A 26,723-nucleotide genomic window follows, 5' to 3' on the forward strand; every position below is an offset into this window, starting at 1 on the left:
CTTTCTCTAAAATGGATTTGGATCTTTGCATGGAAGTTCCTATGGAAGTACAGCATAATTAGTTGTCCTCTTGACTGTATAATGATACAGGAATTGCCACAATGAGAGCAAAGGCAGAGGGTACAGTCAAAGGCATTGCACCTTTCCAATTACAGTTAACTCCTATGAAGATACAGTCTTTCTGATCATAACTAATGCAAAAAGTTGAACTGTAATTGTACAGCAGTATGCTGAATCAGTAATGATGACAGCAGCCTCTGAAACTTGCTAAACAGAGAAAATCAAGCATAAGTCTTAGCATGAGCTGTTGTAAAGGCAGTTGTTTTCTGTATGAAAAAGTGTTAATTCTGTCATGGTTTGCTTTGAAGGAAACAAGGTGCAAGATTTATCAGACAGGAATCATGACAATGAGATTTTACTTAACCATCTCCTGCAGGCCTGTTGCATGATTCTAAGCAGTCGCTTCCCTTCTTTGTGTGGCCATTTCTTAATTTAGAAACTGAGAATTACTGATTCCCAGAGTGTTGGGTTTTTTTAAAGTTAGAAGGGATCATTATATTTATCTCACCCAACTTCCTGCATAAAGCAACCATAGAATTCTAGCTAGGACTTATCACTCTCTTACAAAGTACTGTGCAATCCCTGGCCAGATGCAGCTGTATTCATGATGAAGTGAGTGGGCTGCACAATGATATAGCTTCTTTTCATTCATATGGCAAGGAGCAACATACCATGTATGCTTAGAGAGAAAGGGATGAGCAGGTTTTTTTTAGCTTCCCTGATATATCTCTCCCACAAATTATGACACACAAAAGTAATTGTGTAATTTTTCATACAGAAAAGCAATATCTCGTTTGACAGGAAAAACTTTTTCATGAAAAGGATCTTCCTTTCATTAATTAGAAAGCTTTAGTCATATAAAAATACCATCAAAAAGTAAGTATTTTCTCCCTTCTTTATTAACTTAATTGGGAGTAAAGTACTTTTGCTTAAACTTAAAATAAATAATACATATATAGTCATGTAAGATTTATACTTATATGCACACATTCATAGCTTTCTATGTGCATAATCATATATATCTGTATCAGAGTACCAGATCATTTCAGAGATAAGTGTCTCTCGGTCTGTCTCACACACACACTTTCAAAAACGGAGAGTTTTGCACTGCACAGTAAAACTGAGTAAAACAGACCTCATCCTAACCAAGGCCAGATTAGATCTTTAGAACCCAACCCTGATGATTTGCGTGAGGCCTTCCACATGTAGATACCTGTGTGTGTAAATTAGCACTTAGATGCACAGCCAGAGTAGGTGCCTTCAATAAAGCTGCTAGTTTTGTCACAGTAATAGTGACCCTTTGTATATTAATATCAGGTTCCCCACATTCTGGGACACAGTACCTTGATGAAGCAGAATTGAGAAATTGTGTGCTGCAGCAGTACAGCACATCTGGCTTTCAGCTCCATAGGCATATGGCAATATGTTGTTAACAGAGAAGTCAATAGCTACATGTTGCTAAATCTCATATGGGGGTACCTTGCTTTTTAATTAATTCTGAAAGATGCCTTTGGTTTGAAAAGCTTCCAACTGAGCATAATTTACATTTCATTGTCTATGAGCAAAGGGTTTTAAGTGTTTTTATTCTTCTGATATCATGTGAAAACACCAGAGCTAGAATAAAGGATTACAGAAGAAAAAGGGGCTTAAATTAATTTCAAAACCAGATTAACATCCATCTCCTTCTCTCCACTCTGTGCTCTGCTTATGCAACAGAGCAGGAACACAGTCCTTATTACTGTTTTCAACCAGTGTGGGGAAGTCCTTATCATGCCTGGGCCCTGTGCAAACCCTCCTGCACCTCATTTCTATGGTCCCTACTGCAGAGGATGTAGTAACAGTGAGGAGGCTCAGACCCAGCATAGAGGAGCCTGAACAACAGAAATGGAGCTTGCTGGAGACCAGCAAATGCATGTCATAGCAGCTCGTAGGGTGGTTTGTCTTGAATTTGGTCCAAACACAGGTTGGTAGATTGCAGCTGCATCCAGTTAGAAGCATCAAATTTGCTTATAAATCAAGGACCTCTGTATTGGTTATTTTACAGCCTTTCCAGAATCCAACAGCAGCAATATAAGAGGGGTTCCCTCAGTCTCCGAGCCAGCCTCTGAGTAGTAACTCCTTCATTTTTCTCTAGCTGCATCTTTGAAACGGAAGTGCCTGTTCTCTCCATCAGATAAAAATAACAGTGCCAGGAGAACGGGATTAGAGTATCCTATTCCTCAGGTCTGTCAAGCAAGATAGTACTTGGTAAAAGACATGGAAAAAATAAATAAGACACCATGAACAAGAAAAGCATGCTCAAGTCTGACAGTGTAAGTCCCAGAACACAGGGGAATTTGTGCAAAGCACAGTCTGTTTATACAAATTAGTAACTAGAAGAGCCATGGTAGGGAAAGTTGCAAGGAGCAGTTCTGACTCTAGGCAAAACAAATGTAGTTTCTTTGCCTTGTTTGCATCTGACTTGAGATTCAGCAGGAAGGACGATCTGTGCACAATTCTGTTTTGAGATGTACAAAACCTCTCAGGAACTCCTGCCAGCTGAGATCAATGTAAGAAACCAGGGCAAAGATAAGTCAAGAGAGCACAGACAGGTCAAAGGTTGAAAACTCACATTTTTGTCCTAGTGCAGTAATCCTGCACTGTTGTTACTGACAGAACCTGTAGTTGCTACAATTACAAGCTCATAGATGGCAGCAGCAGGGATTGAGGGTGCTCCATGTTTTCAGAAGACAATCTTCAGAAACATCATCACCCTATGTCAGGCTTTCCTGTCATTTTGTTACAAGAAGTATGTATGTTTATACCAACACATACCTGGACACTCCTGCAATCCCTGAAGAAGACGTTTTGCTGGATAAAGTCTTCATTAAATATAAATTGGTCTAGTTCCATTGACCAATTTATAGCAAGTAAGGCTCTGATTAAGATTGATCCAGAGAAAAACCTGATCCACCTGATCAAGATAGGCCATTTCTAACAGTCTAGTGTAGCTGAATCAGAGGTTTGGGGATTACTGCAGGCATCACTAAATGGAATACCTGGCTTGTGATATGAGTCTATGGATTTAAAGTTGCTGGTTTATATTTAGTGAAATATGACAATTTGGCAAGTGCATTTAAGTCAGAAAACGTAACCCAGACAGAGGTTTGGGTATTTTTTTCTCAGAATTATCAATGACTATTCTTTCAGCAGTGTGCATTTCGCAGGTAAATATATGATCAGCAAATTCAGAAACAGGGATATAGCCACATTTTCCTGTTTTAATTCACTGAATAGCACTTTCTGATTCAATTTTGCTGCATGTACTGCCATGAATTAAAAACCAACAAATTTTAAGAATGGTGAATCTGAAAACTGGATGAGGGTAAGCTGGGACCCAGGAACAGGGAAATGACTTAATTTGAACTACATGGCCCTTCACTGGCTGGCATCAGAACAGTGCAATGATCAAACTGTTGGAATACTGTGGCTTTCTGTTTTCATCTCTTAATACATCTATATTTCTATGCAGATGTGATGCTATATTACAGTAGCACTGTAGGAGCCACAGTTAAACTCAGACCCTAATGCTAAGAAGTAGTTTACAAAAAGAAAATTATAAAACCAGTCCATGATCTGCAGAGCTTACTGTCTATAACCCCAGTTGTACAGCCTGTGGTAACCTCCAACACTCCACTGACATCACTGGCAAAATTAAAAATGTGCTAGCTCTCATTGCAGTCCATCTTACCTAACCCCTTATGTAAGTTAAACAGAGGGGCCACGTATTTTGCTGAGCAGAGACAGCAGGCTGAATTAGGACCCCAGAGATGGTTACATGGATCGCTTTTTCAGGATTGTACCAAGCCCTTTTCCTGCCCCATCATGATCAAGTAACATTCTTGTGGCAACCACAATAATTCCCTGCAGGGGGCAGGGATATTAAGAAAGTATGTTTAGAGTCTCTTAATGTAATTTAGCAGCAGGAAACTAGGAAGGAGTGCCAGAACCATGTGAATAGCCAGTTCTGTGTGTGGCACTTGCAAATGCTCCACCTAGGCCACAACAGGGCAATTGCTGCTTCATTTGAATTTATTGCTAAGAAGTGTTTGTCTACAAGTACGTTCCACACCTGATTTAAGGCTTTTCATTTACATGTGACTTATGTAATAGCAAATTTACAGTTTAAGTGTGGTTAATGAAAATTAGTATTTTATTCACTGGAAACTCTTGTTGGACTTTCCAATTATATGCATATTTAAGCTCTGTAACAATTACAAGCCAAAAATGTTTCTCTCCTAAGGCCAAGTAATTCTGCCAGGTGACAGTATTGTCAACACCTCTTAGCGCTGAATGTAGTACATAGCAGTTTTTTGCACCTGAATACTGTGGAAGTGTCCTCGTTATAGTTCTATGGTAAACCAGCCACAAAAATATTTCATTGTAATAAACATTCACTTAGACCAAGTCAGTAAGCAGAAAACTCTAATAACTACTTAAGCATAGTGAAGAGATGGTATCTGTATTGAAGAGCTTGTGTTAAGGGAATGATCTAGGCTGGAGATATCCAAAGGCACACAGAGCACAAGTGACTTGTCTCAGGTCATGCCACTATTCAGTGGCTGGTTCACTCCTTAGTGATAGTAACTCAGCCATTTAATCGTGTTGTTTCCAGTCTATCATATCGGTTACATGAATGTAATAACAATATTTAGTTACAGAAGATTAATGAAGTAGTTCAGATAGCAAGTACCAAATGACCACATGGTTAAAAAAAACCAAAACCAAAACAACAACAAAAACCCCAATCCTCACTTGTGTCCTTAAAAACCAGTTTAAAATATCAAGATAAATTTATCCCTCTGTTGCCCTCAAAGAAAAGACGTCAGAGATTAATTTGGCCCCATTTTATTCAGTTTGTCCTCAATTTGCTAAGCTCATTAATTTTCTCTTGTTTTACTCTCTGTTAATTGAGAAACAGCAGCCCCTTTGCAATAGGCATTAGAAGCAGGAAATCTCAGGGTATGTTTCTAATTGCCAGACTTTCTCTCCCTCTTTCTGCTGTTCCTGTTCTTAAGGAAGCATGAGGGGGTGGTGTGAGCATGAGGTGCCACTAGGGAAACAGAAAAGAGTATCAAGGTCAGGGTGAAAACCACACAAGAAGCAGGAAGAGATGCTTGCAGTTAGGTTCATGACCTTTGTATTTTTTTCTGATTGTCCTGGAGAGGGAGGAAGGGGGGTAGAGAAGGAGAGATAGGAAGTTAACATTAGAGCAGTTGTGTGCATAACCCCTGCTAGAAAACATCAGTGAGTTATGAAGATTGCATTGAAGCTGCTAAAAATTGTAGGGTTCTTACTGCTGAACATCTGGGAAAATCAGAGGTGTGTCTGGTCTTTGTTCCCAGGCAGCTGAGAGGTCCCAGGTAAAGGTCAAAGCCTGGGTTTCAAAAGGAGAGCTGAACCATGGAAAAGACTTGAAACATGTTTGGTTATTAAAAAAAACCATTAAAAATATTTTAAAAGCAAAACAATACCATTCATAATTGGTAAAACTGAAGTTCTTAAGATGTTCATAAAAACTGGCAGGTACTAGACTTAGTGAGAGTCTTCAAATTCTCATTAAGATAGTTGCATTCTTCATCAGTTCTCTCTGTATTCTGACTTGGATGTAGTGACATACATGTCCTGCTCCACAAATACACAAATTGAAAACTGTGACGAGGTCAGAGTGCCAGTTAATTTTGTCTGGACTTGCTGAGGCCTCAAACATTTCAGTTTAGGCACATTCCTGAAGAAGATAAAAACTTTCTTTCTAGTGCCTTGGGGAACAGTTTTAGTGCATCACCACAAACTGAGAGGGTAAAAATCTGTTACAAAATTCAAGCACACTCTTTGTCCTATTTCATTACATACAGAACTGCATAGCATTTCTTAATACTCTGGTCTTAAGACAAGACTATGAAACTCAGTGGCTCTGAGGCAGTGAGTGATGGATCACTGCAATTGAAAGATGCTTGGTAGAATGAATACTCTATAAAACCTCTGATGGTTTTCTATGAGGTTGGAAAGAATGAGGAGTCTTCTGGAGTGGTACACCAGTTAATAAAAGTTGGTACACTACATGTGTAGGTGATCTTCTCCACCTCCATATAACACTGCCCATTACATTGTCACCTGCATTATACGCTGAGCCACACTTCTGTTTCAGTAAAAAATACTCAGAAGCTACAAAGCAGTCTTCAGCCAAGTATAAAACCAACTCTGGAAATTGTAGTGACTTAATTTTTCCAACCACAATTAGCAGAAAATGAGTGTGTAAAATGATGAGTGGAAAGAATAGTTAAAATATTGATGTTCTGAATGTGAGTAACTGTTCACCTGCCAGCTTATTCTATGTGCAGTCAAGATACTCCAGAACTTAAATGGCTTTTCAGACTCTATGTGTGATATCCTCTGGTGTTTCACATACACAAAAGACTTCAGAGGTCTGTTTCCAAGACTTTGTACCTTGTGATATCCAAGCTGATGACTCTTCTGTGTGGCAGGGAGCTCACAATAGTCACAATAGAGAGAAGAAACCGAGTTCTTGGGGATTCCAGGTTATGTCTGGGTGGGACCCTGTCACCATCTCTGGGGAGTCAGGCAATTAGACCAGGCTTCATTTGCCTTTCTCCTATGTGACATTGGAGGCATATTAGTGAAAATCGGTTCAGTTTCATGTATACAAATAATAAGGCATTATTGTCTCTGCTGGATGATTAGAAGATATGAAAATATTACCAAATGTGCCTGCAATGAATGGTTACCAGGACTAATTGAAGTTTGGTGTGATTGGATGCTGAAAACAGGAAAAAATTGTTTTATTGAATAGAAATAAAATAAAATGGAAAAAATAGTTTTCTTTTTGGTAGGCATTCATGAGGTTAATGATTCTTTTTGGGATATTGCATGGTGCTGAGCTTTCTGGGGAGAGCTACTGTCAGAACACCTTTTGTAAACCAAGCAGATGATGTCCAGGTGTTTTTTGTTGACATCAGAGAAGCCAGCAGCCTAGCTGATTGATTTCTGTAAGCTCCCCATTCAGTCATCAAAGTAGTAATTGCTGCAGCTGGACTTGCAGAACAAATTATGAAGCACTCCCCAAAATAGGAGTTCGCCTGAATTCTGGGCTTTGCCAGCTTTGAAGATCAAAATGTGATCTGCAAGCAAGAGAGGAATGAACCAGAAATTGCAGTGTATTGTCAAGATTAAGACAATTGCAGGAGGAACTGTCTTACTCTGTGAGAGCCTTGCTTGATATCTACAGATATTGATGATCCATTATTGCTTCCTTTACAAGTTTATTCTTTGCCCATTTTCTAGCTCCCAACAATGTTCTTATGCACTGGCTTAGTGCTTCCATTTGCTGTACACCTTTGAATATTTTTAATTTTGTTCCAGTGCCGAATATAAATAAATTTGTGAAATAGTGGAAGTGATCTCAAAATGGGATTTTTGTTGCCTCATTAAAAGTCTATTTTCATGCTTCCTGTTCTAAACTGCTGCCTTCAACTTGCATTCGGAAATCCCATCAATGTTCATATAGATTCAGGGAAGAATATGTCAGCTGAAAAATTAAGTCCTGTAATTATCAGTTGAGAGGGGCTTAATTCATTTTTAATGATAAAGGATCAGGATCTGTAAACAGAGAGAAGTTACCTGTGAGCACCTGCATAAAGCTGGTAAGTCCTGAACCAAAGACACAAGGATGGGGATAAAGACCTGGTTGTTTCTTTTGACTGTAGCCTGAAAATGATTATATTCTTCAGAATCAGAAGAGGGAATGATATCTTCTAGAAATCTCTGTTAACAGTAAAGGGAACCTGTTCAAGTACTCAGGAGCCATGTCTACAGTTGGAAAACTTTCACATGTTGCCATTTTTGCTAATGGTGCCTGAGCCCAGAAAAGCTAGCAATAAAAAGTGTCCCCATAGGCTTCATCTACTAGTAAAGTAAACAGTGCCAGGAAGCGTTCCTCAGTACTGGAACTTAGTTCTCTGTGCTGTTAGATTGTTGGAAAAGTTCCTGGCACAGCTGCGCTTCCATTACCTGGAAATCTCCTACACAGTCCATGGGCATGGTTCAGGAGTTAGCAGTTTGCAATAAACAGGTAGGATGTGGCCATGCTGTTACAGGGTAAGTGAAACTAACAGCATGGAAGAGGACTGTTCCACGCTAGTTGACATTAGTACCAAAGAACATGCTCAGGTACATATTAGCCTTCTTAGACTAGCCACACACTGGCTTAAATCGATCTCAACAGCAGCAAATCATAGCTTGTTTAGCTGAATGCTTCTGGGGAAATTAATTGTGCTTAGAGACCAGGCTGGCAAAGCAGCGTTAAAAAAGAGTACCATGATCTGAGTCATTGTGAGGTCCTCACCAACAGCTTTCAGTGGCTTGCTACCTGACCTTGCCTATGTCCTTCAGGGCCTGGGAGATCATTTTCTTGTAATGAGAACACTGCTGAGATATTCTGGATTCACATTCCTAAAGATGAAAGTTCTTGTTTACCCACAGAGCACCTACAGTATAGGAAATGCCAGCGTTTTCTCTACAGAGCCTTGCTAACATGACTTAGTCTTAAGCTGGAGTGACTGCTTCTAGAGTAATAAAGCCTAATTTAGCTTCTGTGACTAATTCACTGCCAGGCATCTTGATGGAGAACTATCAGCTATGCTATCTAAAATTAGGATGGTCTTTCAGACAGTTGGAAACTTAGCATCTGGTGCAGAAGTTCATCTAAGATAAGGCCACCTATAGCCAGAACCTGATCCTGGCTTGTGATCACCCTTAGTCAGGAGTGAACTCTGTTCCATTGACAGTCTTCTAAGTCATCATGTTGCTCAGAGTGTTGGAATTTGACATAAAATGAAAGTCGATAGCATCCTTTCTGGCACTGTAACAAGTCATTAGATCAAGTGGGAGAAAAGTGATAACACAATATCTTCTCCTATACTCAATATCACAGAGCAGGTACTTGTGAGGGAGCTCATTTACTTACCCTCTGCCCACCATCAGAGGCTTTGCACTGCGGAGGTCACAGCAATGTTATCAACTGTTGCCACAGAGAGTCAGGAGGCAGTGTGTAGCGGGAGAAGGAATTAGAAGTTTTGACATCCAAAATGTACAGTTAGAAATGTGTGGGCATGGGATTCAGTGATGAAGAGAGAGGGTGTTGGTCAGCTATTAACAGCTCAAAGCCAAGAAAGTCCTTGCTGCCCTGCTGGGATTCCCCTGGAGCGAATGGCAACACTGGAAGATAAGCAAAGTGCCAACTGGGAAGGAAAAGAAGGGACAAAGATTCCAATATGAAGGAGACAGAAAGAAAGTGAGCTTGCTGGGGAGGATAAAACAGCGTTGGGATTGTTTTGAAAGACCCCCTGATTCAATGTAGGATGGAGGTGACTGATAGAATAACTAAGAATGGTAATTGCTTGAATGACCCATATGGTAGAGACGAGTAATGACATGCCTTACACTCTCAAGAGTAGTTGTCACTAGCACCCGGTAGAAAGTGGTGCTAAACGAACTGTTAACTTCAGACTAGTGACAAGTGCTCAGACTCCAGACCACCTGAAACTTGCTCTGGCAAAGGGCACTGATTGGCTCCCAGGCTGCTGCTGTCAGTAAGGAGGCCAAGGACCGAACGCTCCTTTGCCTCTTAGGGTGGTCTCGCTGGTCTGAGTGAGCTGTGTGTGTGGCAGAGACCCTCTCCCTGCCACTGCTTGTCTTTTACCTATTCTGCAGACAGAAGGCCTCTGTCTGCAGGCTTGTTCAACTGGCATCTTCTATCAGCAGTAGATTCACTAAAAGAAACATGTAGGAAGGGAGAGTTTATTTTGCCGATGCTCTTTATTTTAATAATACAAAGAAAATGACAATTTTTATATAGAAGCCATTAGGGATGCAAGTGGCGTCGGTTCCTAGCTCTGGGGTTCTTTCTTTTAACCAGACTGTGGCAATGCAAATACAGCCCATCATGATATTTATATCTTTAATTCTTGCATTCACCACATTACTAACACACTGATGGGCCCCTTGTTCTTCATTTGTCTATTTCCTTAAACTTTCTGCCCCCTTTTTTATTATTATTATTTTTTCTGTCATGTGTGCAGTTCTTGAAGGTCAATCAGACGTCACGGATAGAGCCATTCTGTTCAGGGGCTCGCAAGCAGCTTGTTTATGAATGAAGAAGGCTTTGTGAACTTCCAGGGACCTGCTGAGCTTTTTTATAAAACTACCAGTGGGACAAGGAGCTTGGGAAAGTAAAGGCCTCTTACGGAAACAGAAAACGGAGGCACACTGCCAAAAAACCTGGGCTGACATTCCGGTTTGTCAGAATCATGTTCAAGCAACAAGTTTCTAGAAAACAGATCGGGTATCTACATATGCAGGGTTTGAGCCTACCATATGTGAGCACAGGGCAGTATGTATGCTGGGAGACTGCCCCAGCAAGTGGTTAAATCAAGATTTGATCATAAAGGTGTCAAAGGGATCAGAAGTTAAGGAATTATCAAATTGGTTACTCTGTGCATTCTTAATTTTTTACTGTGTTATTTCTGTTGCAAAATTAGCAACATCCCAATTGCCATTGTTGGGATGATACCAGCAGGGAACAGAGAAACCTAAAGGAAGTGGCTCAGCCCATTCATGTTTCTACATCTTTCATTTTGTTTGATTGGGCCTTGCATTGTTAAGAGTTTCCTAGGGGAGCAAGTTAATACCAGATATGTTACAGCCTGCTCTATAATAACCCTTGGAAGTGTACTACTACTTTTGTCAAACCAAAGTGTGCACCTGATTCTTACATATTTTAGGCATCAGTAGAACAATTAGAAACAACCTGTTTGAATCTCTTGGATTCTGTTGGAACCTCTTGGATTCTGTGGGGCTCTTATGTGTGTAGCACCCCTACTGCATTTACCTGGAGAAAGAGTAGAGGAACTAGCAGAATCTTTTAATTGGCCTAAGTTTCCTTTACTCTAATTTAAAATTTATTTGCCATCACAGTGGAAACCAGCTGAATGTTGTCTACTGGAACTTTCATTGTTGTGCTCATTGTTCAAGTTCCTTCAGGGAAATGCTGATATCCTTCATGAAAGCAGATTCAGGAGCACAGAGCACACAGCAAAGTAACAGAGAGAGGCAAGCAAAGGTCTAAGCCAGGCCTCTGTGTTCTTCCCTGACATTTGGCTGTGCAGCCCGTAAGTACTACATGTAGTCCTTCTCTGAATGTTTTTGGTATTTTATTAAACAACGGTAACAGGGACAAAACCTGAAGAAAACAAATCAGTAGTCCCCAAAGCTCCATCGCACTGAATAGCCAGTGCAGTCTGAGAATGCTTACTGACATCAAAGGAATAGTGAGTTGTGGAAATCTTTGGTGACAGGTACTTCTTTCTTGTTTATCACTCCAAGAGTGAGATTTTTTCCTACTTACTTTCCAACTCTTGCATTCCCATCTCTGCATCATTATCGTTCCTTTTCTCCTTCTTGCTCCTGATCACCTTGCCCATATATACCTTTGTCTCCTGGGGTTCCATGCACTCATGCTTTTCTCTTCTTCTCCTTACTTTTGAGTTGGGCTACTTTCACGTGTAGATGTGGCACTTAGGGACATGGTTTAGTGGTGGACTTGGCAGTGTTACGTTTACAGTGGGACTCAATGATCTTAAAGGTCTTTTCCAACCTAAATGGTTCTATGGTTCTATGTCCCATGACACCTGGGCACAATTAAGACCTGCAGATAAAAGAGGAACATTTCCCTTAATCTCGGATTTAATGTTTTAGCCAGCGGACTGAAACAGCAAGTGTGGGGAAAACCCTGATCAGCCCATGAATCCCTCATTTGAAATATAGTCACTGTAGAATTCAACTGTCAAGCTCTACCACACTATTGCATATATGCAAACATTCATTTTTGCCCCCAATGACTTAGGGTTTAGCCAACTTTGAATTGTTTTTAGGGGGGAAGACAAAAGGCTCATCTCTGACATAAGAGAAACTCATTTAAATTTCAAATCTCTTTTTCAGCAGAACCTCCTAAAAAAAAAGTTGTCAGAATGTATTGCACATGCACAAAACAATATTTCCTGCCTAATTTCATTGTTTGAAACAGCTAACCTTTTTCAGCACAGTGTGCAAAATAAAATAATAACAATTATCTGGCAGACATTTAGCATGTGAAATTTCAGTTCTAACAGCTAATTTTGGCAAAGTCTTGTAAGTATCCTAAAAAATGTAAGGCATTGATATGTGTAATGGCTGTAAGATGAATAGTGGTTACCTTGTGCAGCTTAGGATGAAAGATCACTTTAAAGTATGGTCTTTGTTTTGATATTTCAGAATTCTTTAGGAATGCACATTAAATCTCCAATGCTCCAGCTGTACTCAGTGTGGGTGTGGTTTTTTTTGCTATGTATCTATCCTGTATTATATCCAAAATTATGGGGCTAATTTAGAGATGAACTATGTCCTTGGCTGGGATTGCAGGCCTTGCAAAAGTTGGAGATAAGAAACCCACTAATCAAAGTGAGAGCAAAGTTTAGAGTGACTGAACAGTTCCTGCGCGGGACTTTAAGAAGATCAATGTCTGTTTTCTTCAGAGGAGACAGCTGTACAACTGAGGAAGAGAACAAGGAAGGAAGTTGCCTTCCATATGGGTGTTAGGATGGAAGAAAGAAGACTGACTATTATATGTTTAATGCCTTGATTGGAATCCCCAAAATAGGCAAACCTAAAATGTTCTTGGAGAGAAGATTAACACTGCAGAGGCCATTGAGTGCTATTCCCAAGAAGGAGTAAAGATGGTTGGAAATCAGCTCAGAGGATCAGATCACCATGTGAATCACTTCATGGGTTTTGACTGACAAAGGAAGACTGAAGCCAAATTACAGTGACTCCTGCAAATTTACCTTGAAGGGGACAAAATCGTGATCTGTACAGCTACTGTGCTAAGTGGAAACATTCATCCTCTTTGCATAAATGGAGTCTCACTGACACCCATTTAGCAACTCTCGTTGGCCTTAAAGTGAGGCCTGAACTGTGGAATGACAATTTTGTATTCTGTGCCCCATCTGCTACCAAAGTTTCCCCCTGCTAATGAGAGTGAACCCCTACTGCAAAGGTCCAGCCTGATGACTCTTCTGGTAAGAATTCCTTCTGCACTAAAACTTGCCATATAAGGATTCAATAAAGAGAGCAGATTTTTATTTATGCCAAAATCTGTTTTGCTGTTTGGAAGCTATTTGAAAATGTTATGGTCACTAATTGATTCAATATTTTTTGACAAAACATCGGCATGGTTGAGGCCTTGTTGTTTTTCATAGACAATGTCAGCACCACAGTTTGTTTTCATTCTTTACAAAGGCTTTACAGCACACGTGATTGTCCTGATTTCAGCTGGGATAGAGTTAATTTTCTTCCTAGTAGTCGGTATAGTGCTGTGTTTTGGACTTAGTATGAGAATAATGTTGATAACACACTGATGTTTTAGTTGTTGCTAAGTAGTGCTTACACTAGTCAAGGACTTTTCCGCTTCCCCTGCTCTGCCAGGTGCACAGGAAGCTGGGAGGGGGCACAGCCAGGACAGCTGACCCCAACTGGCCAAAGGGCTATTCCATACCATATGGCGTCATGCTCAGCATATAAACCGGGGGCAGTTGGCCAGGGGGGAGTGATGGCTGCTCAGGGACTGGCTGGGCATCGGTCAGCAGGTGGTGACCAGTTGCATCACTTGTTTTTCCTGGGTTTTGTTCCTCTCTCTCTCTTTTTTCACTATTATTATTATTATTATTATTATTATTATTATTATTATTATTATTATTACTACTATTATTAATTATTTTATTTTATTTTATTTCAATTATTAAACTGTTCTTATCTCAACCCGCAAGCTTTCCTACTTTTGCTCTTCAGATTGCTCTTCACATTTGCTCTTCAGATCCTACTGGGAGGGGGAGCGAGTGGCTGTGTGGTGCTTAGTTGCTGGTTGGGGTTAAACCATGACAGTGATACAAACCCCTCCTTCCTCAGCTTATCTCCGATGTGCTTAAAGTACAGATAGCAGAGTTTTCTTAGGCATGTGCATAGATTCAGAAAGGGCGGGCTCTAATAATCATGCAAGCCTCTCCTTCCTTCCACTTCTGTCAGCTCTCACTCAGATCCTGGCTTTAAAACTCCTTGACTGGTGAGCTGCCCAGTGCACTGCAATTGTCTTCGTGTCTTGTAAGGGGCAGAAGGATGTTCAGCCCATCTTGCAGCAGCCAGAGCAGGAAGTACTCCTGCCAACTAAACTGCAACTAAAAGCCTTCAGTACTGTAGCTAGGAGACCTGGGCTTTCCTTAGCTACATACACCAGGTTCCTGGAAGTTTTAGGGCCACCCAACTAGAGTAGCTGGTGGCAGTAGCAGTAATAAGGCTGGAGCAGTTCCTGTTACAGTAGGGTGAGCATGGAAGGGAGGCAGTGAGCCTCTGCAAAAGTCTATATTGTAGTAGCCACAGTAAATACCTCTGCCTATGATTAAGATATTGGTCACCAAGCACTCACTGAATATCCCTTTGTTGTAGGCTGGACAATAACAGTCTAGCCCTGAGGACTGTGGGTAGAGTCAAAGGAGGCTCTTAAGTGATGCCCATCTACAGAAAATGGCAGAGGTGATGCAGAATGGCATCCTGGTGCTGAGGGGAGGAAGGAGTCTGCTGGGACTTTGCAGAGGGCTTAGTAGAGGAAAGAACACAGTAGATTTCATAAGCTAAATATTTCCCAGTTCCAACTCAGAAACAGGTATTCTTCGAATCCACAAATAACTCTATTCCACACTTGAGAAACGTCAAGAGTCTGTCAGAACAGTCCCACTCCGTGTGTGTTCTCCAGCTCATCAAGTGATCTAACCTTGGTGCCCCAGTCTATATGTTGCTTCCCCTCTTGTTCCTTGCTTTGCTTATTACACTCTCCAAGTACTTCCCCTCACCACTATTTTTCTCCCTGCTGCTCCTAGAAATCTATGTATCTTTAAATACTTATTCAGAGCTCTTCCTCCTTCACCCTTTGCCAACCTCTCCGGTGTTCTTTGCACTTTCATCTGGTACTAGACTGGTAAGGAACCTACAAAAAGCTTTCCAGAAAGCATGTCCTGCTTTTTCTGCTCTTGTCCACAGTGGTTCATACTTTATTTACAGGTGTTGGTTATTTAAATATATTTTTGGCAATAATTATTCTTATAAGGCAGGAGTCTCTTCTATATGTGGAGAGACTGAACTATATCTATAACGTCATGCTACCTTCAGGCAAGACTTTGACCCTGTTGTCCACATGAGCTATATTTTAGTTCTTATTCCAGCTCTTGTCTGGAGTGAACCCACTGACTGTAAATGAACTCAGGCATTGGACACAGACTGACACATGATTAATTTTTGTTCACATGATTAATTTTTGTTCACATGATTAATTTTTGTTCTGATAGACAATTCACACACAGCAAACCAGACAAGGAGCTTCTGCAAACTCAAGCCCAGCTACCAAAGGCTGACTAGGTGTAGCTGTAAAGGTCTCAGACTTGTAAACTTCAAGAGGCAATGAGCAAGGAAAGGTCTGGCAAAAGTTTAGGGAAGAAGTCAGTGAAAATATATTGGACACTTCTTTGAAAGCAGGGATCAAAAGGCAACACAGTAAAAATTACATAGCAGATGATTGATCTGAAGAACTCATTGGCACAGATGTCATGGAGACTAAAAGTTTACTAGGTTTTCAGAAACAGTTAGATGAATGTGAACATCCAGGGCAAATTACGAGGAATATAAAATTCTCGTGCTTTGTAGAATAAGCCAACTGTAATAGAGAGTTCTCTTCAATTTACAATTGCCTTTTGCTGTTAAAGCAAAGCTGGTTACTTTCTGCTCCGATCATTCCTTTCCTGCATTCTTTCTTTTTGGCATACAGTACTTCAAGCAAGACCTGAAATTCTGTGTGATTTCCATGGAGCCCCAGATGAGGCTTTAAGACAACTGTGACCTCTTGAGTGATGAAGCTATATAATCTTATCTGGAGAGTCCCATGTCAAGACCAGAACTTATATTGTATATAACATATTTTTTCCCGGTATTGTGAAATGTTTTACACCAAACCAATGTTTCAGAGAGCTCCTCAGTATAAGTACTCGATATTCTTACATAGTGGTAATCTAAAGCACAGTAACTTTCGCTCTTAAATAAAAAAAATATTACTGGAAAATTTCCAGAATGTTGATCTTATTCCAATAGGAGAATTTATTGAATGGATCATGCCATCCTGCAGTTTTGTGCCCTCTACTTTTGCAAAATTTGCATTAATTTAAAATAAATATTTCTTTGGAAGTCTAATCAAATGTAAAAACTGTCATCAAGGTAATTCTTGAGGAAACTGGTGGCCTGTGGGGAAGCAGAATGAAAACTAAACTTACTTCGTGAAGTTTTTACCTGTGTAGGTCTTGATGTCTTCAGACATGGCATGCTTATTCTGCTCCTTGGTTGCAACAATAACATAGATTGCACCTTTCCCTCCTGAAAAGGTGTGATTGAACAGCTGCTGTTACGGGGCCGCTGTGGCATAGCAGTGCAAGAACACACCTTTTGGGCTACAAATAAGATACTGACCTTCACAAAAGCCATTTAGAAATGGCAGACAGACTCAGAATAGTTTCCACCCTGACTTTTCAATGAAAACATACCAAACCCAATCTATTTGAATGGAACATAAAGGACTCTTGCTATTTCACTCCGAATTTCCATCTCTGGATGAGTCAGAGGCCCCATTATCCCAGGTGTCCTATGACTTTTCCATACCAATGCCATATCACTGGGGCTTAAGTGATCTAGAAGCATAGATGGTGCTGCTAGCTTGGCTACAGAAACAAGAGTGAATTAAAACATTCTGTCATACTGATACACAATTACGCACTGTATTAAAATTTGCAGGTGACAATACCAATCATATCGTACTGGAGATCTGAAACAGAGACAAGGATTTGCATGCAGTTTCTGAGAAATTCTCAAAAGCAAAGGTCTTATTTCTATAGCAGTAATATTCTTTAGGGGCAGTGGGATTTTACCATGTGGGATAAGGCATGATGGGTAAAACAAACCATCCTATAGTGCTGGAGGTGAGCATTTGCTATATCTGAAGTGAATATGAAGGTGTCTTTGTAGCTCCTATTTAGCACTTCTTAGGCAGTTACAACTGTTATTGAGTTGCCATTAAGTTAATGGGAGCCTTGCATAGTTTGAAAAGAGCATGGAATTTGGCCTATGAAAAACTCTGGGCTTGGTCCTGTTCTTTGTACGCCCACTAAAATAAAATTATTTTCATCTATGACACATTGGGACTACACAACCTCGGAGCTCTGTTGTTGCATTTTGCTTGGGTTTTTTGTTCTTAAATTCTTAAATCAAGAATTGCTCCAGGCATTTGTATAGCGTATGATTAAAACTTACAGGATTCAGATGGCTATTGAGAGAAGCAGATGAAGGAAGCATCAAGAAATCATTCTTAATTTTCCAACACCCAAAATCGGAGCCCCTAGTTGGATGAAAAGTTCCCTTCTTATTGCCTACAAGTAGTTTCTGTAATTGGCAAAATTGCCTGTTATTGTTTGAGTGTGTTTGGATCTCCTGCGGTAGGTTTTATATGTTTGAGAATTGACTGGAAAGAAAAGCAGTGGCTTTCCCAAGTCACTGTTTCATTCACACAGACCGAGCTGTAGGTATGAGATTAACAGGGTCTGACATGAATGGAGCTCCTTCTCTCTCAGGCCTATTGGAAAACAAAACACATACCGGCATACATTTGAGCAACTGTGAGTTGACTTTGGAGAGCACTGGTATTTTTACACGATAACAGTCCATTGGATTCCCTCATAAGTCTTTCAGTTCTTCATTACATAAGGACTTTTCCTGAACTGCAGGGCAGAGAGCAGCATGTATGTAATCCCTGTTTCACACTAATGCATCACATGTGCTTTGGATTTCAAACATCAATATTTGTAGGAACATACAGTAGGGCTCTTTCTATGAGCAGGGATTGGATTCTCACACTTACCACCCTTCACGGACTCTCCATAATTCACTGAGCATGGGCTTTGCTTTTCTTTATTTAAATTTTTGTACTTTAAAATTGCCCCTTTATATTTAAGTACCGTACAACCCTCCGGTAACAATCCAGAGAACTATAACATGACATTTACAGGAAGAGGCTTTCTTCTAGGTTAACATTGCTGTACAGTTGTTATTTCTCTCCTAAGATAATTGTTTTAATTGATCTTACTGGCCTGGTTTTCATCAGGTGTAAATCAGCATATCTGCACAGATTTCAGTGGTAAGATTGATTTACAGAAGCCAAAGAATTAGTCCAGTCTGATTTCTGTCATACCATAGACAGAGAAATATGTAACAATATATTTAGGAATGCCCCTTTATTAACTGGTTAATTTGTCTGGAATAGTTTTTGTGGACTCATCCTGTAATGTTACAGAGGGAAGTAATAAACCACTGGTCTCATCAATTGTAGGAGGTCAAGGCACAGAAAGAATTCCCAGGCTTGCACGCCAAAAAGAAAGGTGTTGTAATCCCTAAACGTAAGAGCAAAGTCCCCTTGGTGGGATCCAGAATTTAGTGTTAAGTGCCAAGGCTCCTGGTACAATAGGTGGGCCAAGGTAGGTGTCTCAGAATGGGAATCAATGCTACCAGCGCTGGGAGCAAGAAGCCATGTAGAGTAACCAGTTGCAAGTGTTAAGCACAGAGCCCTCTCTCAAACAGAGGGTCATATTCTAGAAAGCACACAGGTTCTTCCATCCATTCAGGATCCAGTGCCATGAATCATCTCCTGAATATAGGCACCTACAAGTCTTTTTCCAGAGAACTGAGCAGGGCTCATTGTTTTCTTTTAAAACACAACTGCGAGCAAAGCAGGACATACCTTTTATGTAACAACAAAGTAGCTAGTAATTTCACCCAGAAAGGAGGAGAGCTGAGTTCTGTGCCTCCCCACACCCTGATGAAGTCTAAGGGAGTTGAGCATACCAGTTAACAGTGAGGCTATGTACTAGTGTGAGGGGGAGCCATTGTTGACCCCTGCAGAAGCTTTCCCATTGCATTCAGACTTCACCAAACATCTAAATGTGATCAATTAAGCTATAAAAGGGCTATATTCTTCTTTTAGTAACACCATGGCAAAACTAATCATATTAGTGCAATTGCTCAGCAGATGGCCTTGTATGTCTCAATTATTTCACCTGCTTGGGTTGCAGGCTTCAAAGATCTCAAGAGTAGAAAGTGTCCTGTTTCTAAATATGCTGTTTGCATTTATCCACAATTAATCTGTAAAGAAATAATGAAAACCTAGAAAGTAGCATTCTCACAGAGAATTGCACTCATTTTCTTTTGCGTGCTCACAATGAAATGTTTGTGAGTGCTCATAACAGCAGACAGCTTCTGTTAGCTGCCTTTCGCCTGCTGAGTTAAACAGAAAGAAAAATGTTAATGGTCAGAGCTTGTCAGCAGTACATTGCCATTCACGTTTAGTCACACTTCACTATTGTTTTGTGTAGTTGTTAGGATACAGATATTTCTAGGGTCAAAAAGGGAGTGGATTCATCCCTCTGGAAACTTTAATAAAGTTTCAGCTCATGCAAGCCCTGCAGTACCCACAAAAATCAGTTCACTGACTTCTAAAAACGTGAATCAGTTGGCAATGTGAGAAATGCTTATAATTTCTGAATTATCTGCATGTAATATTTTCTACTCCTTTCATAAATGTATGTTTCCACTGTAGCATAAGTAAGAATATGTTCTAGTTTGCTAATTTTTTCATCAAGAGATCTCAAATTGCTTTAGAAATACTGATAAATGTGAAGGAAAAGATGCAAATGGGCCTGAAAGCAGATAAAGCTCAGTAATAGGATTCAATAGATCTGAGTTTAATTCCAGTCCTTCAGTGACAATGGATAATTCATTTGGTCTTCCTGTGCCTAGATGTAAAATGAAGGGAATACTGCTTTCCTCTGTGCATCTTGTGTATTTGTACTGCAGGATCTTGGAAGCAGAGACAATCTCCTGCTATGTCTTCAGAATGTAACTTGGTGGGACTGGGTGCATTATCTGTTTTTTTATTTGTTATGTGGAGGACATAGTGATCACTCAGAACTGAATGAATACCATTCTGTAAGTCTAACTCAAAATCTTACACTCTTTAGGTGAGGACAAAATTTGCTTTCCTCTATAAATCCAGTTTTTACTCACATCTCTGCTAAAGCACTTTCATTCTTGCTCTGTTGAGTTTCAAATTTGGCATGAGTAGGCTGTAGGCAGTTGATAATTTGACCAAATTTGAAGTTATTTGAACAAGCTGTTTCAAAGTTGCAGAACTTGGTGAGGGGGAGAGAAAAGTCAGTACTTTTTTTTTTCCCTGTTGCCCTGGCCTACCAGCAAACAGACTGAGCTAGAGATGTTAGAGTGCTATGTAAAATCTGGTAGGCTGTACTATATGGACCCTAATAGGCTGTTGAACCAAATAGAGTCTTCAGGCTGTTGAAAAGCATGCTTGGAAAGTGATTGAGTAGGAATTTTGGAATAGCATGCCAGAATCCAGCATATTCCCAGGGGGGCAACCTATTCTGGTGTTTCCTTGCAAGTTCATTAGGCAGCTGGTTCAGCCAAAGAGGTTACAAGCAGCACAGTCAGGGGTGCAGCAGAGAGTATACAATGACAGGGATGATGAGGATGACCCCACTAAGGCACACAGAGGTTCAACAAGTAAAAGGAATCTTTACTTGAGTGCATTTTTCCATTCTTTGCTAGGAAAATACATACAGTGTTGTCAAATCCCCAAATCAGAAATCAAACCCCCCAAAATCAGGAAATTGGTTTTTCATGACAACCAAAAGAACTATAGGGCTTTTGAGCACAAGAAGTTTGGAGCTTATTTTCTTCTCATCTTGGACTTCTGAAAGTAATGTTTTTTCCTCCTGCAAGAGTTAGAAAGAAACACCCAGACTTGTAAGTCCTGTGATATATGTGCTTTTGCTGTTCTTCTTTTTGTTTTATGGCCCAATATGAGATGCAGCAATCAATGACATTCATCTGAAATTGCAGTGTGCTTTTAAAGGCACCTCATGTTATTACCACTGCTACTTTGAAATAAAAAAGGCTTTTGGAGGCTAAATTGCTCCTGACGTTAGGCAGGTACACCACAGAGGAAGCCATCTCCCAGTTTTCTCTTGTCATGAGTGGGAGAGGTGAGGTGTGCATTAGCATGGTTCAAGAGCTTAGCTCCAGTGTGAGTTCTGTGCCCTTTTACAAAGGAAGAAAAAGAGATGAAGACTGGATTTTAGACCCAAAGTTTTATATGCAGAAAGGCAGTATGAATGCAAATACTAAAAAGATGCTATTTGCATAAGTCTTTGCCCCACAGTGGCTGGTACTAAGGGAATGGTAAAACATAGCTTTTCCTATCTCAGAGTAACCAGAGTCTTAGATCATAATTTTCTCTATATATCTGAATCAAAAGCATTTCTATATGTAGGAAATAACTTTAATATCAGCAACAGCTGTTTATTATTGAATAGTTCTTTGAATGTCAGGAATACATTAAGTTGTAGGGGGTGAGATATTCTAATTACTTGTCCAGTTGTGAAATTTACCCATCAAATGAAGAGTCAGTGAGCTGGTACTTCATTGAGCTGCATTAATCTTAACTATAAACCTAACAAAAGCTCATTTAATAAAGAGTGTGTGAGAACAGAAGCAGGGTGCCTTCATCTCCAGACTACTGTGTACAAAGCCACTGCACAGCACTTAGTATAGTGGGCTGCTTGCTACTTCAGGCAGGTTTACCCTGGCCATCACACTCTCTGGCCTTTGTTCTGCACCTCCTGCCCATAAGCCACATGAAAAGGGCTTAAGTTTTCCTGTCAACCTAAGGGTGAGTGAGCCAGTGTGGGAATGATAATATTCCTTTCCATTCTTTCTGGGGGAGATGTGGATCCAGTGATTTAGTGCAGAATGACCTAGACAGAAATGGTGCATTTGATTTGTAGAAAGAAATATAAAAAGGACATTTTTCTTGAGAAAACCTTTGCAGTTTAAAGAGTTGTTTTAAACTTTCTGTTTTAAATCTCTGCTTGCTGCCAGAATATAGTCACGGGAATGGCAAGTGAGATAGCAGAAGTTCATTACTTCTGCTTATAAACCTAAGAAACCTTCACTGAAATACCTGGGGCTGATCAGCAAATACGAATTCCGGTTTTTAAAAATAGAGAAGATATTTCAAATTCTGTTTTTGTGGTGCATTGCCATGCCAATGAAACATTCCAAAATAGCCTATCAAAAAAATGTTACCAAGGACTTGTGAGACCCAAGTTCACATCCTTGATGTGTTTGTCCTAGAGGAGAAACTTCGGTGTCATTTTTCTTTATGCATGTGACTGCCCCATTACAGACCATTGCCTGTGCTAAAGGCTGCTTTCGCAGTTTGATCAGAAATTCCATCCTGGACCTGAACTTCCTGCTTGAAGTTTCACCTCAACCACTGCACTGCGTGAGGGTGAATCAGTAATGCCCAGCAAAACATTTCTATCTGAAAAAAAAATAAATGTATTGACCAGCTCAAAGTGTTACTAGTGGTTGTGCTGATTCATTCAAGGATATTGTGTCTCTTTTTCCAGTCCTTTACTGTTTAAAAAGAATGATTGAAAGTCTTGAATGCCTGCCTTAGATCAAAAGGCTTAAGAAGCTCAAAATATTAATCTAATCCCAGTTAAAACAAAACACCCACAAGAGGGAGAGATTTCTGGTTTAATCTGTTAGTAAAAAAAAAAAAATTAACAGTTTATATAACAGAATATAATTCACTAATGCAATAACTTGCCAGAAGTGTGGTGGATTCTCTATCCCTGGCAGGTATTTGGAAAGACACCCATGCTAACTTTAAAAGGTACACTACAGATTAACCATGTGCTATAACATTGTTGCATAAATCATTGTGTGGATTTCTATAAATGATCATAGTGGTCCCATATGGTTTTAAAGTTTGCCTGTCTATGAACCAAAATATGCCTTGGATAATGCAAGGTTACATATCCTGCAGGACTCTGTCTACATGTTTATCCCATACCCTGGAACTTCTCTTCGAATTGCTGTTCATGAGATTAATTACTTGAGATTATTCCTACCTGGCATTTTTGTTCTGCCAGCTATACACCCAGAGGTGTCATGCCAGTTCCAGATATACTGCTGTTTTGTATGTCACTGGCCACACAAATCATGTGCCTTGAACCACTTATGGAACAGAAAGCTTAAAGATGGAATTTCTCCCACTATTAATATAACAGGTCACTTGATAAATATGGAGCCTCAGGCAGGCTTTGGATTTAATGACCCCAAAATTCAGGTATGCTGGGAGCAGGACATTGGTGTGGATTTTCTTAGGGGGTTTGCCTCTCTTTTTTTCTTGTTGTTTCATGTGCTCATTGGAGACTCTGATGTCTGAGTGAGGTGGGATGACAGAACATCCAGAAACTCTGTTTTATGATTTCTGGTGCCTACTACCGCTGTTAATTGACAGTCTGCCTTCTTCTGCCTTTCTGGTACCACGTAGTTCTGCCAAGCCACATTAACTCAGCCTTACATCTCCTGGCCTGTGCCTCCCCTGGGGCATGGAGCCATGTGTTCAGCTCCCAACACTGACAGATGAAGGTAAACACTTCAGGATAAGCAAGTCTAATGCTCCTTATTTGCACACCTAGGAAAAAATCAAAGTCAGCCATTCATCTCTCCTGTTCAGTAAACACAGAAGCTAACTAGGCTGCACTGCATGTGGTTCCCCAGGGGATTGTTTTCATAAGACTTCATGTGAGGATTTTTGTTGCTGATTTTGAAAACATTTTGAGGTTGGATTGAGAATGTGATGTCCTCATTTACAGCCTTTCCTGAACCATAAATCAAGGGATAGGTAATTAAATGAAACAGATAGTCAAAACCTTGACTAAGCTGTTTATTGAGCCTGGAAGGGAAAGGGATTCTGTGGTTTCAAAGATCTAATATAAAGATCCACTTATAAAATGCAGTTGTCAGGGTTCAGGTGTGGCGGCATTAATGCATGACAGCAGCTACCACTGTATGCTGCCTACTAAAGAAACCCATTTGCCTAATCAAAAAACTGGACTGTAGGACACTTTGCAATAAGAAATGAGAGTTGTTCAACTAAAATAACTTGCTTAGGCCTGTGAATTATTTGTTTGGGTTTTTTTCCATGAACCAAACCCAAAATCTGTTTTGCGCCCCCCCCAGCATTTTTTCTAACATTACTGTAAAAGGGGAGATTATTTTTTTTAGGATCAAATAATGTGTTGCACCTTCTAAGATGCTTGAAAACTTAATTTTATGAAGTAAAATTACCTTTCAAGTGCTGTTTCTAGTGTAAAAAAGTTCTGAATGGGAGGAGAAGAAAAATGTCAATCTTCTTGCTGGAAAAAATTTCCAAGTACATGTTTGTGAAATGTTTCAGTTGGAACTATGCTGCACTTTGAGATTTTGACAAAAAGTTTCTGTGAAAAAAATCATCATCATACCCAAGGAGCAAAAAGTAGATGAGGTTCTTGTTTTTCATTTCTTATTTCTGAGTTAGTTTATATGAACTGGGTAAGTTTCCCTTCTTTCCCTCCATCTACCCCTCCCTCTTGTAACATAGTTTGGGCAACCCCAAACACCTTGGTAATGAAGGTCACTATTACAATGGTTTGAGTTGTTTTTTTAATGGCTTGTTCTGTGATGGTGGAGTTTAGAACACAAGGTGAGAGGTCGGGAAGTCGCCATCCTCCATGATTTAACTGAAGGAGCACTTTTCTGGGTCTCTGCATAGTAGCACATTGCTCTCTGGAGAACTGAGTGCCATTGTAAGTCCTGGGAGTGCTGGGGCTGACTTTCTCAGTTTTCCTAGCTGCTGGAAACATCCCATTGCAGACAGACTGATGGGCCCATAGAGTACACAGGGAGTCAGCAAGAACCAAGTTAGAAGTCAAGTCTGGACATTCTTTCGCATCTTTTCCCATGTTATCTTCTGATGCTTGATCAACTGTGCAATGCACTTGAATGCCGCTTCACTGTTTTCACCATGAATTTATATACATATGTAGATCTATGTATACATGTTTGTTATATTTATTATACAACTATTCATGTAAGCAAATAGGGTTTCCTGTGCTTATTCTTAGTTCTGCCTCAGAGTACTTTTTAACTTTAACCAATCCAGCTTCATCAAGTCCAAATTGTGTTTTTCACCTCCTTTGCAGATATATTGTGAGCAAAATTCCTTAAAATCATGGTAGTGCATCCCAGGATGGGTATCTTTCCCTTTCTTTGGTCCACTTACTTACATTCTTGGACCACACGGAACCTCATTATTGTTTGTTGGAATTTGCATGTAAGCAGTAAATCACGACTGTTTTCTTCACCACTGCCTTCTATTTGCTGCTTCTTCCCTGGCAAATGAAAAAATCCTTAAAGGACCACACATAGCAGCTGATGCATTCTGGATTGCCCCTGCTGGGGACATTTCCCCATGTCCTGGCCATCTGACAGTATTGTTATCTGTGAACATTTGAAAAATCAAAGTAACCCTGGTGTCAGGGGGTGTGCTCTCTTTTGCATCTCAGGAAATCCACACTTTCATAGCTGCTGGTGCCACTGAGCTCCACTTTTCTATAGCTGCTCAAGCCTCTTCATAGGTATGGATCTACAGATCTCCTCAAGATTGTGGAGAAGTTTTGAACAGCTGCAGCTTTTACTAAGGCGACGAATTCAAAGTCCTATATGGATTCAGGATTATTTGTTTGCTTGTTTATTTATTTATTTATTTCAGTTGCAAGAATATCCAAATGCAAGATTGAACCTGAAATGGTACCACCTCTCAAGGTCAGGGAGCTGATCTCTCAAGATTAGTTTTTCCAGAAATCACTGCAGGGATGTAGTTGGTGCTGGGCATAGGAAGATGGGATGTGTGCACACAATGATTCCTCTCCTAAGAGATGGCAGCAACGAAGGCAAACTCTTGCTCAGTGTCTCCAGGAGGGTCAGGATTCAACAGTTGCTACTATCAGTGAACTCAAGGTAGGTTTGGAGAGGTTATATTTTACCATTGGTTCCCTCCACTAACAGTGATATGTGGCTGGAGGGTGAATGGAAGTTGTCAGGGTTGAGATTGTATGGGAGGATGTGGGAGAGCTGGGGGCTAAGCGTGGAAGTGGCAGCAGTGAGTTGCAAGGACAAACTGTTCATGAAATTTTCCACTGGCATTAAAGTTATTTCAATCTGATTTTTAAATTCGCAATGGATTATAAAACATACATACATTTGAAAAGAGAGAGCGCTTAAACCATCTTCCTAATGATCAATAGGATCTTTTAAACTTTATCTGATTACTAATGAAAGTTACCAGTTCTGTTTCTTCAGAACTCCAGCCTGAGAAGCCTGTAAGAATCATAAAGTTAAAATTCCACACATAAAATGTGTCTAGTTGGTAGCAACCAGAATTATGCATGACTTAAGACTTGGGGTAGAGGTGTTTTCTAAGTCCTGATTAAAGATGAGACATTGTCAGCAACTTTTTTCTAAAA

General features: G+C 40.1%; 1 long non-coding RNA gene across 4 annotated transcripts in view; it reads right to left on the bottom strand.

Annotated features, from left to right (window-relative positions):
- LOC140656150 (uncharacterized) overlaps positions 1 to 26,723 on the bottom strand; it is a 63,335-nt gene that overhangs the window by 15,020 nt on the left and 21,592 nt on the right. For 3 of the 4 annotated variants that reach the window (XR_012043990.1, XR_012043991.1, XR_012043989.1), the window contains one exon: positions 20,897 to 21,077. The exons of the other annotated variant lie outside the window; for it this stretch is intronic. This is a non-coding gene — a long non-coding RNA (uncharacterized lncRNA). Of the gene's footprint in view, positions 1 to 20,896; positions 21,078 to 26,723 lie in introns of those variants that run through there. 4 annotated transcript variants of the gene reach the window in all.

The sequence above is a fragment of the Ciconia boyciana genome, chromosome 8 (genome assembly GCF_034638445.1).
Source record: "Ciconia boyciana chromosome 8, ASM3463844v1, whole genome shotgun sequence".
Taxonomy (NCBI): Eukaryota; Metazoa; Chordata; class Aves; order Ciconiiformes; family Ciconiidae; genus Ciconia; species Ciconia boyciana.